Raw genomic sequence first — 15,912 nt, 5'->3', positions numbered from 1 at the left:
TGAAACCAGCATTGGATTCTGGGGCCAAAGATCTCTTCTAATAACTTTTGCTGCCTTCTTCCACCAAGAGATGCTATGGAAGAATGAAAAAGAATTTGATTCAGTTTTGAAATTCAGATGAACCGATGATCAAAATGTTTTAATGGAAAATTGCCCCCCTTAAAACCTATTTTTAAACATTGTTTTATAACCTAGGTAGGTCTCATGCATGTACTGTGATGAACGGTCAACCAACCAGTTGGACACAAGTTTGTTAACCGATAAAGACAGTGTTGCTGATTTATCAGGAGTGTTGGAAAGGAGGGTGAGGTCTAGTCTCCCCACCCCCCCACCACATACCAGTGACTTGCACTCACTGTGGCCAGAGATCCCCTCCGGGTAAGTCAGTCAGCTCCTACGAAGCAAGGGCTGCCCAGAACAATTACCTCTTGTTTCTCCCCATTTAATAATTGTTTTGAGTCTCAGTGGACATGAATTCATGTATAAAAAAGGAAAAGAAAATACTTAATCACTCATGTCCTCATTTGCGGTGTTTCACACCTGACTTGGCACAACTTCTATGGAGAGGTGTGACCCCAGGCAGTCATCTGGCTTCCTCCTGGCCTGTGACATCATTGGCTGCCAGACGAATGGGGCTTGGCCTCGACTTTGGGCAGATTCATACTTACTCACGGAGAGCTTCCAGTGGCCTGGGGCTGTTTGGACACTGCCATTAACTGCTCCACCCATTGCCCCATTAACTCCTGATTTAAGAGAGGGGCTCTCTCCATAGTGCTCCTTTTAATTAAATATAGGAATGTTGTGTATTTTGGGCATTCACATAAGGATTGCATTTTTCTGAGAGGATCGCAACACAAGAACTTTGATTTTGAAGGCAGTCTTTGCGTTTGAAAGAGGGTCTAATATTCCAGGTTGTAGGTTTGTCAGTAGTGCTCTGGAATGATATTTAGAAGTGTTGCTCAGTAGTGCTCTGGAATGCTACTAAGAAGTGTTGCTCCTGTATGATGTAAAACAAGCCACTTACCCGCATGTCTGTGAGCAGTGTGGCTTTCTCGTTCCTCCTCTAGGTGGTCCTCAGGGACACCTTCAAAGCAAGTGCTGGAGGGCTGCCCCCCACGTGCTCCCTCTGCCCACTCTGTCTTCCACTGACAATCTCTGGTTCATCTTGCCTGGTTTCTTATCTTTCCAGAGCCTCTAAAACAGCCCCTGATTCTTTCAAGGGGTAGCTGGTTCGCTACTAGCCTTTATGGGTTACTCTGACTTTATGGAATTCTTTTTAAAATAACTGCTTTACTGAGATATAATTCACATTAAAATTCACTCTCTTAAAGTGTACAATGTTTTTTTTTTTTTTTTTTTTTTAGCATATTCACAGAGTTGTGCACCCATCACCACTACCTGATTTTAGACATTTTTATTAGCCCTAAAAACACCTGGCACCCATTCATGGTTACTCCCCAGTTCACTCCAACTTCCACTCTCCTAGTCCTAGCCAACCACTAATCTACTTTCTGCTGCCACTGCCGCTTCTTCTTCTTAAAGATTTATTTATTTATTTTAGAGAGAGTGAGAGAGCAGGGGAGGAGCAGAGGGAGAGAATCTCAAGCAGACTCCCTGCTCAGCGCAGAGCCTGATATGGGGCTGCATCCCACGACCCTGAGATCATGACCTGAGCTGAAATCACGAGTCAGACATTCAACCAACTGAGCCACCCAGGTATCCCCTCTACTTTCTGCTTCTATAGATGTGCTTATTCTAGGTATTTCATCTGGACAAAATCATACAATATATGGTCCTTTGTGATTGACTTATTTCACTTAGCATCATGTTTTCAAGCTTTGCCCATGCGGTAGCATGAATCAATACTTCCTTTTTAATGGCTGAATGATATTCCATTGTATGACTAGACCATATTTTATTCATGCACTCATTAGCTGGTGTATATTTGGGTTTTTATTTTGGTTATGAATAATGCTGCTGTGGACATTTATGTTCAAGTTTTTGTGCACATGTTTTCATTTTGGGGGGGTATATACCAAAGGGTGACATTGCTGGATCATGTGCCAGATTGTTTTCCAAAGCAGCTATACCATTTACATTCTAACCAGAAATGTCTGAGTGTTCCAATTTCTCTACATCTTTAATATTTATTTTCTGTCTTTTTAATTATAGTTATTGTAGTGGGTGTGAAGTAGTCTCTTGAATTTTATTTGCATTTTCCAAATCATTAATGAGATTGAACATCTTTTCCTGTACTTATTGACCATTAGTATAACTTTTTTTGGAGAAATATCTATTCAAATCCTTAGCCCACTTTTAAAAATTTTGGCTGTTTGCCTTTTTATTGAGAGATGGGAATTCTTTATATATTCTGGATTCAAATCCCTTACCTGATTTGCAAATGTTTACTCCCATTCTGTGGAGTAATTTTTTTTTTTTTTTGTCTTTTCATTTTCTTGGTGGTGTCCTTTGCAGCATAGAAGTTTTAATTGTGATGAAGTCCAATTTATCTATTTTTTTCTTTTGTTACTTGTGCCTTTGATGTTATATCTAAGAAACCACTGCTTAATCCCAAGTTCACAAAGATTTCCTCCTATGATTTCTTCTAAAAGTTTTATAGCATTTGACCTAGTATTTAGGTCAATGAGCCATCTTGAGTTAACTTTTGTATATGGTATGAGGTAGGGGCCCAACTTTATTCTTTTGCATGTGGATTTCCAGCTCTCCCAGCACCATTATTTGAAAGGACTATTCTTTCCCCCATTTAATTGTCTTAGCACCTGCATTCGTCAGCTTGGGCTGCCATAACAAAATACCCTAGAATGAGTGATATAAACAACAGAAATGTATATTTCACAGTTGTAGAGTCTGGGAAGTCCAAGATCAAGGTGCTGGTTGATTCGGTGTCTGATGAGAGTGCTCTTTCTGGCTTACAGACAGACACCTTCTTGCTGTGTCCTCATATGATGGAGAGAGAGAAAGATCGATCTCTGTTTCTTCCTCCCCTTATAAGGCCACTAATGTCCTTGTAAGGAACCCATCCGCATGAACCAATCTAACCCTAATTTCCTCCCATCTCCCAATACCATCATAATCAGGGTTAGGCCTTCAAAATATGAATTTTGGGACATCGCAGACATTTAGTCTATAACATTATTCCCCTGGCTCCCTCAAATTCATGTTTTTGTGTACAAAATGCATTCATTCCATCCATAGCTCCAAGAATCTTAACTCATTCTAGCATCAACTCTAAAGTATAATGCCCAAAGTTTCATCTAAGTATCATCTAAATCAGATATGGGTGAGATTTGAGGTATGACTCATCCTGAGGCAAAACTCCTCTCAGCTGTGTATCTGTGAAACAAGACAAATTATATATAATGGTGGGACAGGCATAGGATAGATACTCCCATTCCAGAAGGGAGAAACGGGAAACAAGAGAGGGTGATGGGTCTCAAGCAAGTCCAAAACCTGGCAAGGGGAATTCCATCAGACTTTAAGGCTTATAAACAATAGAAACGTCCTTCTCACAGTTCTAAAGGCTAGAAGTCCAAGGTCAAGGTGCCTGCAAATTCAGTGTCTGATGAGAGGGCCCGCTTTCTGGTTCACAGACAGCTGTTATTTCACTGTGTCCTCCCACAGTCAGGGGGCTAGGGAGCGATGTGCGTTTTTTTTTTTTTTTTGTAAGAACACTAATCCCATTTATAAATACTAAACCCATTTATAAGAATACTAATCTCATAAGAATACTAATCTCCACACTCATAACATAAGCACCTCCCAAAGGCTGCACCTCCTAATACCATCATATTGGGCCTTAGGTTTCAACATATGAATTTGGGGGGAGGAGCAAAATATTCAGCCCATAGCAACTCGATAACTCAAGTGCTTCTTTGTTTGACAAAAAGTTCTAATATATATATATTTCTTATATTTTTTTTCTTCATCATTCTAGAATTTTCTTTCACACTTGAATGTTTTTCTAATACTATGAATTGCTATATATTTTGGCTATAGGTAAGTTTATCCAAAAGCACCACACACCTTAGGTGAAAAAACCACAGCTTATGCAAATGGGATTTTAGGTGTTAACAAACATGTTCTAGATCAAAAGAGATACCGAGAATCCATGAGTAATCACAGTGGCTCCCTACTCCTTTCCTTACACAATGCTTACAATTCCATTGATCTATGATATCCATAGCTCTTTCATAACTGTTCAACATTCTGATTATAGCATTATAAAAGATGAGACCTAGATTTTGTTTCTCTTATGTGTTCGACCCAATATATAATAATTTGTATTTTTCTCAAAGAATTCTGAGAAAACTCATTTTCATATGGATAAAGGATTCCTATAAGTTTGTGTTCTAGTTTTACATAATTTTTAAATTTTTATAACACATCTAGGTATTATTTTGATCAACGTCATAATTAGTATATGTAATTTTTTTTTTTTTAAGATTTTATTTATTTATTTGAGAGAGAGAATGAGAGAGAGAGAGCACATGAGAGGGGGGAGGGTCAGAGGGAGAAGCAGACTCCCTGCCGAGCAGGGAGCCCGATGCGGGACTCGATCCAGGGACTCCAGGATCATGACCTGAGCCGAAGGCAGTCGCTCAACCGACTGAGCCACGCAGGCGCCCAGTATATGTAAGTTTTTATCTAGAATATCTTCTTGAAAAGCAAAAGTATTGGTTTCTGTTCTTGTCTGTAGTGCTGTGGAGTCTTAATTATAAAAGCTATGTGTGTTCATTGAAATACATTTGAAAATATAAGAAAATGAAATGAAACACAGAAACATTCTATAAAGAGTGGGTACTTTTGACCTACCCCAAATTATATTGCTTTGGTTACTCTCGTCCATTCCAGCCAGGTTCCAGAACTTTGTCCTGATGCTTCTTTGGGGTAAGTAGAACAGGGATGGAGGATGGGAAGTTGGAGAAGGGAGCTTTGGGTGGAAGTGACTGCCCCTTGAGTTTGCCACACCCTACTCTTGTTTTTTGGTTCTTCAGACCCTGACCAGTGGACCACCCTGGTTTCTTCCCGCTTAGGTGGGACTCCCTAATTCTTTGCTCTGGGGTTCTGCTTATTTGAATATTCTATCTCAGGTTCAAAACATTTGATTTGATGTTCCCAATTCATTTATATTACTGTATAAAGTGAAATAAAGTCGCTAGTAAAGTTTTAGTTATAAAATTCCACTTTAAGGTTGCTCAGATTGTTTTTTTTTAAACTTTTCAGACTTATGGAAAATTTATAATAATAATACAAGGAATTCCCTTATATTCTTCACTTAAGTTCTCCAAATATTATTATTTTACCTGATTGTTTTATTATTCCCTCTCTGCCTCTACCACTTGAGAATAATTGCAGACATGTAGCCCTATTACCTCTAAGTATTTCAACGTGTGTTTCCTCAAAATAAGGACATTTTCTTCCATATCATAGTACAAGTATCATAATTAGGGAATAACCATTGGCTTAATACTGTTATCTTCCCCCCCCCCACAATTTTATTTAAATTCTAGTTAGTTAACATATAATATGATACTAGTTTCAGGAGTAGAATTTAGTGATTCATCACTTATATAAAGCACCCAGTATTATCATAACAGGCACCCTCCTTAATACCCATCACCTGTTTAGCCCATTCCCCACTCATCTCCCTCTATCAACCCTCAGTTGTTTAGAGTCTTTTATTGTTTAGAGTCTTTTATGGTTTGCTTCCCTCTCTTTCTCTGTCTCTTTTTTTTGTTCCCTTCCCATATGTTCCTCTGTTTTCTTACTTAAATTTCACATGTGAGTGAAATCATATAGTTTTTGTCTTTCTCTGACTGATTTATTTCAGTTATCAAAATACACCCTGGCTCCATCCACGTTGTTGCAAATGATAAGATTTCATTCTTTTTGATGGCTGAGTAATATTCCATTGTGTGTGTGTGTATGTGTGTGCGCGCACGCAGTATATCTTCTTTATCCACATAATACTGTTATATAATGCACATATCCCATCCAAATTTTTCCAGTTGTCCCAATGTTTCAATAATGTCAGCAGGGAGTCTGCTTGCCCTGCTCCCTCTTCCCTCCCCCAACTTGTGTTCTCTCTCTCTCAAATGAATAAATAAAATCTTTAAAAAAGAAAGAAGTACACAATGTCCAATTGTATCTTCTTTTGTGATGGTATCAACCATTGATGATCATGGCCTACATATACTAGTTCACTTGTGGTTATAAAATGGTGCTCTAATCCTATGACTTCTTTATTCATTAGCTGGAATACATCTATAAAGCAAAAACTCTTTATCAACTGCCTGGTTATCTGAGATTTGCATAGAAAAGGCAAAATAAATGTTGGGTTCTTTCCCTTTTGCATCCATTCTCAAAACAGTGAATTGGTTAGGAGATTGTATTCTTTAAGACAGTGGAAGAATGTAACTATAGATGGTGTTTGCTTATTTGCCAAGAATTACCCATACAAACTCTTTATGACAGTCTCATCTTTGGTTTTCCTGAAGAACATGCCAATGCAAATGGAAAATTCAGCATCTTTTGTCAGACAGGGAGCACCAAGAGTAATGTGGCCCTTTTCATCTTCAAAGCATTTCAGGGCTAATTATTTCTCTCATCTCCCCAATAGGTAGGTGTTATTAACCTCATTTTAAAGATAAGTGAGTCTTGAAGAAGATAGGAGAGCAGCCTGCCCCAAGCTAACAGGGTGTCATGAAAGATGAGAATATAATTTATGTATGGCTTAATTTAGAATTTCATGCTGGGAAAAAGATACAGGGAGAACCAGAGAAAAAGAGAGTAGAGACCACTGAGTCAGTTCTGACACCATGAATTGTGTAGGGTGCAGGAATTTGAGGACTTGCTGTGCCGTGGGGATTATCAGGGAAGCATTTGATATTGTAATGCCTGATGGATGGCAGGTGCTGAGCAAATGTTTGTCAGATGACTAAAAACAAATATCTTATTGCCACTATGAATATCCTTGTAGTGTGACGAGGACCAGAAACTCTTCACTAGATTCAGACCCTTCAACTATTGTACACCTGGCATTTGGAAGACGATGATGTTTTTCTCTAAGTTAGAATTGTTTTGCCTGCACTGATTAATTCTTGTGTAAAGGAAAGATAGTATTGTGTGAAACTTTGAACATTGTTCCTGCTGATAGATCACATGTAATCGTGAGCCTAGATCCAACAAGAGATGATATAATTCTTGGGAATTGGTCTTCTCAACATCAGGGTTGGCACTCAGATTTTTCACTGTAGAGATGGTGAAGTTAAAATAATCCCAATACTTTGGAGCTCGAACATACAAAATTTGTGTTCTCCACCCAGGCTAATTGCCTCAACAGACTATAATTGCTTAGACCTTGGGCAAGCTTGCCTCATCAGCACAAACATTTCTGCCAGTGGTATGAGAGTGAGGTGAAAAGCAAGGCAACCGAAGTTTTTCAAATGGAAAAAACCTAGAAGCTTCCTTCTGACATTAGGTTTGTCTTATTAGTCACCTAACCATACCTCCTAAACTAAACCCAGCTGGTGAGCTTAATGGTGACCTGGGAGTTTATCTCCTTGAAAAGCACTGCTAATACTTTCCAGGTACTATAGACTTGTAGTTCAGGAATCGAATTCTACGGTAAGACTTCCCAGGTGAGAAATCTCAATTTAATTTGCACTTCCTGTTTCTTCTCTCTTTTTAATTCTCAATTCATCTGCCAATAAACCTATTTATTGACTTAATATTTTTTTCTTTTTTTAAGGAACTGCATTCCTTCTTAGCTTTTCTCCTTCCCTAACCTAAAGTTAGCTTTGATGGTATGGCTGCTCAGCTGTTTAAAGGCATCCTGGTAATTTTTTGGACAGGTAAAGAGGAAGGAGGAGGGACCCTGCCCATCTAACACAGCCTCCTCCTACTCCAAATCTACTCAAAGCCTTGCTCCACTTTCCTTAGGCTCCTCCTTCTCTGGCTAATGATATCGTCCTGTGAAGTCATGACTACTAACGGTATGCTAACATTAGTTTGCTCATTGAATCTGGGAATACTAGAAGCTTGAAGAAAGTAGGTTGAAAACTAATATGAAGGACACATTGTCTTACACAAGGAGAGTGAATACATCATCTTTTTAATACTAATAGGTGGTAGATCTGGCAATATAATTTAGCTTAGTGGTGTGCAAGAATCATGGCTCTACCATACAGATGTGTGGGAGACACCCATTATGGAGGGCAGCCATGACTCCCACCAATGAATGGCGATTCACACAAGGGGTGGGAGGGAGCTTGATTCTAACCCAATGAGTCAGGATGGTGGTTTGGCTTGGTGGTGAGTCTTTGGGCTTCCTCTTCACAACTGCTTTTGAAAAGAACACTGATAATAAATGTCAAGGAATTCAACTTTGATTCATTTATTTTCTTCCATTCTTGAGCTGTAATTAGGACTCCATACTTGTTAACTTTTTTTTTTTTTTTTTTTTTTTAAGCAGTGGAGGTGGTGTGGTATTTGAACAGGCTCAGCCTTTGGAGTCTGAGTTCTGGGTGTGAGCTTAACTCCATCGCTCACTAGTAATTACTTAAATTTCTAATATCACTTTTCTCATTTGTAAAATTGGACTCATGATATGTAACTGACTTGAAAGAGATAATCACAAATTAAATAAGCACAAAATTGCTTTGGGGAAAAGGCTGGGTGTACAATAAGAACTTAAAAGTTGCAAAGTATTGTAGGTGGTCATAGGGATAGTAATAATAAATATCTACGATTTAATATGAAATTTAATATGAAATATTAAATATATACTCCCCTCTTCAAAGTCTTAATCCTCCTCTCTTACTACTAGTGAATTCCACTTTTATTTTTGTTTTTCATATTTTTCTTTTGCTGTTGCTCTTTGCTATTTATAAAAAACCCAGACCTAAATGTAGAAAGGGAAAACCTCATCTAAATTGGGTGTGTATGTTTGTGGATATATGTGTGTGTGAGTGTGGATGCCTGTGCATGCGTGTGGTACAACCAGTGATTCTTAGTTCCTCTCAAGCTTTGTAGACTTAAATTTTCTTCCATTAAAAAAAAAAACTACACTTTTTTTCTCTATATCTACTATCTAGGTAACATTAATCTTTCTGAGGTTTGTAACCTCATGGCAAGTTTTAGAGAGTAAAAATCATGATGGTTAACATTTATTGGACCTTTATTGGTGGCAGGCACTCTTCGAAGCACTTGATATGTGTTCTCTCATTTCGTCCTCATTATATGAAGAGTTGCTAATGTCACCCCATATTATAGATGAGGAGACTGGGGCAAAGTGAATTTAGTAATTGTCCGAGGCCACGGAGTCAGAAAATGGCAGAGCTGGGAATCAGCCAGTCTCACCACTAACCATTGGATGGCCTGTATCAGTGAGTCCCCTAATAGAAGCCTGTGATTTTGAAGGGATGATTTGTGAACAACCAGTCCTGAACCACTTAAAGGAATTCAGATTCCAGGGCCTGGACCTATTGAATCACAGTGCCTGGAGATTTGGATCTGGGAATCTGAAATTTGACTGTACTTCCTTTCCTGTCCCCCTTCCCTCACCCCCCCACCACCTCCACCCACCACCCCATCCCCCCACCAAGATTCTGATGCATGATGGTGTCAAAGAACCAGTAGCGTAGGTATTTTGATCTAATTAGATAGAAAAAGAAAACTTTGATTTATTTACTATAATTTTTAATTCTTTATGTTTGAAAATACTAAAACAGCAACTCTCTTTCTTGGAATTGGACACCAGTTCCTTTCATGATAGTCATTGTCTGCACCCGCCATTGCTACAGATAACTTATTACTTTCCTACTACAGATTTCTGCTCATGTCTTGGTTTTATAAATTTAAGATATGCTTATTTAATGTTAGTGTGCAAAGCACTGTGTGAATTCTAGGAAGGAGGAGTAGGAATGTAGAGATAAATAAAATATGGTCCTGCTCTCATGTAGCTTGGGGTCTAGGGAGGAATAAAACTCAAATGCACATGATATATGGGTGTGGACGAAGGGGTATACGTACAGAATGGGGCTCAGGGAAGAAAGGCCAGGTCTCAAGTTTCACGTTGGGAGGATTTGGAGCTCCAGCAAGCAAATCCCAGAGTCCTCGAGGTGTGGGGCAAATGAGGACCCTGGATAGAAAGTTCCCATCTTAGGAGGTAGAGCCCAGAACTAGAGTTCTCATGTGAAGAGCCTGGCATGGTGCCTTACATGCATAGTGTAGGTTGGTTCATACATTTCTCCTCCTCCCCCCAAATTCCTTGGAAGCCTCCTTGAAAATTTCCTCCTTTTCCAAGTGAAGCCAGTTGACTTCATGTTTCTGAGACATACAAATTCTTACATTCACTCTCTCATTTTGTTGGTTCTGTCAGCACAGAACCAGTGCTCATTAGAGGAAGTGGTACTTCATATATTTTACATAATATATTCCGTAGTCCACATGAAATGGGTACATTAAAATTCAGCCTAAGCCAAACTCTTGTGCTTCATACAAGAGTAAAGTGTATTTGTTAAGGGCACCACCTGGATTTCAACTGGAATCCCGTTCCACCATTTACTAACGTTATGACCTGGGGGAAGTTATTCAATAGGCCTATCCCTCTGTATTTTTTTTTCTTTTTCATTTATAAAATGGAATAAAAGTAGAACTTATTTAAAATAGGTTATTACAAGGCATGTATTAAAAAAATCTTACATCATTTTTAAAAATGGGCACACAAGACAGTGTGGGCTTAAGTTTCACCATTTGGAAACAAGGGATTTAGACTTGGTGATGGCCAAGTTTCTCTTAGCTGTGTGTTGGCTTCTCCTTGACATGATTTAGTTGCATCATGTAGCAAGGCAGAGATCAAGGCCCGCAACTGAGTCAGCATGGCAGCTAAGCCTGTGGGGGAGGAGGTGGGAGGAGGGAGAAAGAGGGTCAGGCCTGTTCCCACTTGTGCTCCCCTCCTGGGGTGGGGATCCTCCTGGAGGTGCTCCTGGGCCCCAGGGCATTGGGCTCCTGTCCTCCTTGGCCTGGCTCACCTAGGGAGGGTTTGGGTCTGGTTGCCGCGCTCAGGTGGGACACCAGGTTCTGCTGCGTGGCTGAGCAGTCCTGGACCTCATCAAAGGAAAACTCTGGAATTTCTACTTCTTAAAAAACACCATTTTGCTTTTGAGTTGCATAGCCTTTATTGCACGGCATGGGTAATCATGGACTACAACTTGAGATTTATTTTGCAAACGCCCGGTTGTGGCAGACAGTTTTTTTGAAAGTAACTTGTCCAGAAACATAACTTTAAATCGTAAGAAATAGATGATAATTCTAGAGAATTTGGCAGATACAGGGAAGTATAAAAAGAAACTAAAAATCACTTTCAATTGCATCAGCTGGAAATGATTACTGTTAAATTATTTGATGCACTGTCTTTAAGTCTTCTGAGTATACACACACACGTCATTTGTCAACCTTAAGTGCATTACAGCAAGAACCAGAGTCTCTAAATCTTAGCCTACTGTTATGCAGCTTAATCTTGTAGGCACTACTCTTCAAAAACATATATTTAGTTATTTTCCTTGTGATGGATATTCAGCTGGTTTCTAGCTTTTCTGTTATAAATAATATTACTGTGGATATTTCTGTACATTAATCATTGACTCTATCTGTAATTATTTCCTTAAGAAAGATTTCTAAAAGGTGTATTATTGGGTCAAAGGAGATGAATAATAAAAAGGTCACATATTGCAAAACTGATATTATTATTTCCCAGAAAAGTTGGCTAATTTACATTTCTATTGGCTGTATTGAAATTCTTATTTCTACTGGACATTTTGGAAAGATTGTATTTTGATTCTTATATTTGTTCCTTTTGTCTTATAAGAATTACATATAAAAGGAAAATTATAAAATAGCTTATATATACAAATATTTGAAAAGCTGAATGAGAAGTCGCCAGATCACATAACTTGATTACCTAATGAATTAAAACCCAGTCTTTAATGAACTAATATATTGAATTTTCATTTCATTTTTATGTCACATTCAAGGCATTCCATACTATTCATTTTCTTGAGTGATTGAGCTCTTTTTTGGTTAGGTAAAGGCAAGTTTCACTCTCTGACCTTTACGTCTACAGGGAACATTAGAACCACGGGTCCAACCCCTCTCTCCTTTTTATGTTGCAGGAGTCTGAGGCCCAGAGAAGCTAAGTTTCTTGCTGATGATTAATACTTACTGAACCATGGAGTGTGGCTCAGAATTGACTCCAAGATGAATTGAATCCTCTTTCCCACACTGTCACCTTCTTTTCCTCTACATCCATCAACCAAATATAAGTGATTTGATATTGAATTTTCTGCTTGGATATATCCTGACACTCAGTATGAAGAATTGTACCACTCATGCTATCTGCTTGTGGTTTAATTCTGGAATCTTGCTTTACCCTTTGTATGTTTTTTCAGTGTTAGTTTTTTCGCCCCCCCGTAAGTTTGCATCTTAGTAGAAATTTCATGTGAGTCATTTTCCATTACAGGTTACCATTTAATATAAAATTTCTTCTAGACACAATTTTAGGCTTCTCAAACACTAGATGTTGATAAGTCACAAAGCATGAAAGTGTGTTAAGCTGTTGGATTCTTGAAATGGACATAGTTTAGGTAAAGGATTATAAATCTGGGGTTTTGAAGACTTTTTTTTTTCTGTCTCTATCAGAAACTCTAAGGTAAAGTTGTCTTAACTTTTCTATTTCAGTTTCTCTACATGTGAAAAGGAGGTGACTGTTCTCAGGGACTGGGTGTGGGCTTTATTGTATGATTTCTGTGAAGTTGGAAATTTGCACGGTTCTCATTATTCCTCTGTTGTATGGGAGAACTGTTATATGCATTGGTGGGAATCCTACCTATCAGTGGTAAAAAAAAAACACTTGATTTGTAGGTATCTGGGAAGAGTACTCAGGAATTCTTGGCTGAAATTTATCTTCTTGAAAGAGAAGACAGAGAGAGAGAGAGAGAGAGAGAATTCTAAGCAGGCTGTAACAAGCTCCTTTGAATGGTTCCTGGGAGTGGCTGGGTGTGGTAAGCCATCCCTCAGCCAAAATGCTGAGTAATCAAGTTAATAACGTTTGCAGTGTTCAGACTACAGGTAAGAAAAAGCACCAACAAAACAGTCTCCTAGGTTATTAAATATTTGGGCTGATGATTGCTTTTGCTGACTGGAGAAAATTATGTCTGATAAAATTGTTTGATGACTGAATGGATAATTCATTCTTTAAGCTATATTTCTTCCCTCTAAAAAAAAAACAAACCAAAAAATCTACTCTTTAATGCATAGTCAACCACATGGTTTTTGTGGCAAATGAAAGAGAAGAAAATTAGAGGTCATTTGGGGAATCGTAGAGCAAATGGTACTTCCTACAAACAGCCGGATCCCTTTCCATTTAGTATTTTTAAAGAAATATTTATTTCCAACAGTCAGAATTATGTTCGGGTTTCCTTGGGCATTGCGGAATTCCTGTCACCAGAAGCATTTCTGTCCAGGTTTGACAAGCGCTGAGCAGGAGTGTTGCAGAGGGAATTCAGACATCAAAAGGGAGAAAGGACAAAGCTGTCTGATTTAAACGCAAGTCTCTTAAAAATCTTTGGATCACAGTGGCAAGAGTGCAGCAGCTGTTCAATAAATTATTGCGGTGAATTAGGTGTGAATCCTCTGAACCAGGCTTTGGGCCATTATGAGTCTTCCCTGAGCCTGTGCCTGCCTGAGGAACCGGCAAAGCAGTAAAATAGTAATGGCCATCAGCAGGGAGTACACACCATGTGCCAGACGAATCCTATGTATTGTGTCTTCATGCGTATGTGTATTTCATTTTACAGATGACGACACAGGCTGGAGCAGTTAAGCGCTTTGTCTGGGATAGCTGAAGCAAGGAGAGGTACTGTGAGTTTCCCAAGGAATGACTCTGCCCCTAAACCCACATTTCCCCACTAGAACTGGAGAGTGTAATTTTTGAGAAGCATCCTGCCCACATCACCCTCTGATGACCTTCTTACCTCCACTTGCCCCACTGATGCCTAAGAGTCTACTTTCAGAGTTCAACTCATTTAGTTTATGACTTTGATCCTGGTTAGTAATAACCAGGCATCCGGGGAAGGGAAGCTATCAGTCAATCTTAGTTTGGCAGAACGAGGTGCTCTCATTCATTTAGACAACAAGCATTTATTGACTGCATACTGTCTATCAAGTCCGCACCAAGGGTTGGTGTTACAAAAATGAACGAGGCTTGGTCTTTATCATTAAGATTCGTAGCTGGATAGAAAAGACCGTGCAATAAACAGCTGATCGTGAAAGTGTGTGATAAATGAACAATAGAGAACCTTAGGTGAGTACAGCAGAGAACCAGTTGGCTTAGTTGCAGGTACTTTCCTGAGAACAGATTTGCTAGGAAGGGTATAGGTCATACTAAATGAAGGAGCTGCAGGGAGGCAGGAAATTCGGACTCTGCAAAGAGCAGGCTCCACAAAGAGCAGAGCTGTGTAATCTTAGTCACTGGGAGCTTCATCCAGCACTTCGTCCTATCAATGGTATTACATATTTTGCTAAGCAGAATTTATTTAATTTCTGGGGCCCTCTTTCTTTTGTGATCGCCGCTCTGTTTAATTGGTAGTACCTCTTTGGCATTCTAGACAGGATGAGCTATCCCAGTTGACGTGGAAAGGTAGAGGTTAGGGAGCTTTTTGGGGCACCACCCTATTTGAGAAGTATGAATCATTACGACCATCACATATTCCTTCTATTTCATATCATATTTCATCTTCCGGTCCCGCGTGGCCTCCCAGGGTTGCCCTTCTGTACCTACGAATGTATGTATTTAGCCCAAGGCAGGATCCACCGACAGCCCTTCCTGCCCGAGCATGTCAGAGGCCTTTGGAAGCTGTGCAGACAACAGCAACTTCAGCCTGAATCATTTTTTTCACTCATGGACCAGCTGCCAAGAGGCATGAGTAAGAGCCGGGAGTGCAGGAGTGGGAGGCGGCGGGAGCGCAGGCTGGGAGTGGTCACAGAGGGCGTGGTGCCGGTTCAGGTGAGCAAGCCTTGCCTCTGCCCCACAGAGGGTTTGTCCCTACATCAAGGTCCTTCCGCGGCCCTCACTTTCCTTTTCCCTTGCCGTGCATTTTCCAGGATAACTGTGACTCCAGGTAAGCAAAGCGTGGTGGTAGGGCTGGTGATTCCCCTTTTCAGGAAGATTCTTAAAACCAAATCATGATTTGAGCTGCTTCGAGGTGGTGAAGGAAGTTGACATAGTGGTTATCGTCAAGGACAGGCGGTGGGCTGTGGTGCTGCTGCCTGCCCACCCCCACATGGGCAGCACTTAGAGCTCTTGGTCCTTTGGGAACCAGGAATGCCGTGTAGGGAGCGAAATCACTTAGCCAGGAGAGGTGCAAGTATGAAGAGATAGCACGGCTAGGTTTGGGTGGTAGTGGTGGTGGGGCTGTGCGACAGTGATTTCTGGAGGGGAAAGTTTTTCTGAGGACCTTTTCAGCCCTGTCTGGGAATTGAAAATGAATGTTGTAATGCTAGTTTCAGAAAGGGCATGGTGCTGGAAACCTGGAGAGACTCAGCAGGCATCTGAATGTCTGGCTCACCTTCCTGATTGGGGGAGAGTCTGATTTTGGAACCACTTTTCTTTTTGGCATTTTTAAGCACCCAGTCAGTGTTCGCTTACTAGGAACCACATTCTTCCAGGCAGGGAATATTTTCTCTCCCTATTTCTGGGTTTCAGGACACTTGAAACATGTTACGTATTTCACATGTGTGTTCTTGGGCAACATTTCAAATAGGCTGGTTCATAGTTTCTTCCTCATAGACACTGTGGTTTTTATGGCTTCATTGAGGTGTATCATGCTAAAG

At 39.9% G+C, this 15,912-nt stretch overlaps 1 long non-coding RNA gene across 1 annotated transcript; it reads left to right on the top strand.

Moving 5' to 3' along the window:
- Positions 1–331: 331 nt before the first annotated feature.
- On the top strand, positions 332–13,936 carry LOC129046159 (uncharacterized). The gene is made up of 3 exons (XR_008506963.1): positions 332–378; positions 1,562–1,716; positions 13,878–13,936. It is a non-coding gene; the product is annotated as an uncharacterized LOC129046159 (long non-coding RNA).
- Positions 13,937–15,912: the final 1,976 nt, after the last annotated feature.

The sequence above is a fragment of the Mirounga angustirostris genome, unplaced genomic scaffold (assembly GCF_029215605.1).
Source record: "Mirounga angustirostris isolate CCGP_5_RB_7025 unplaced genomic scaffold, mMirAng1.0.hap1 SCAF_14, whole genome shotgun sequence".
NCBI lineage: Eukaryota > Metazoa > Chordata > Mammalia > Carnivora > Phocidae > Mirounga > Mirounga angustirostris.
This window is presented reverse-complemented; position numbering and strand designations above follow the sequence as displayed.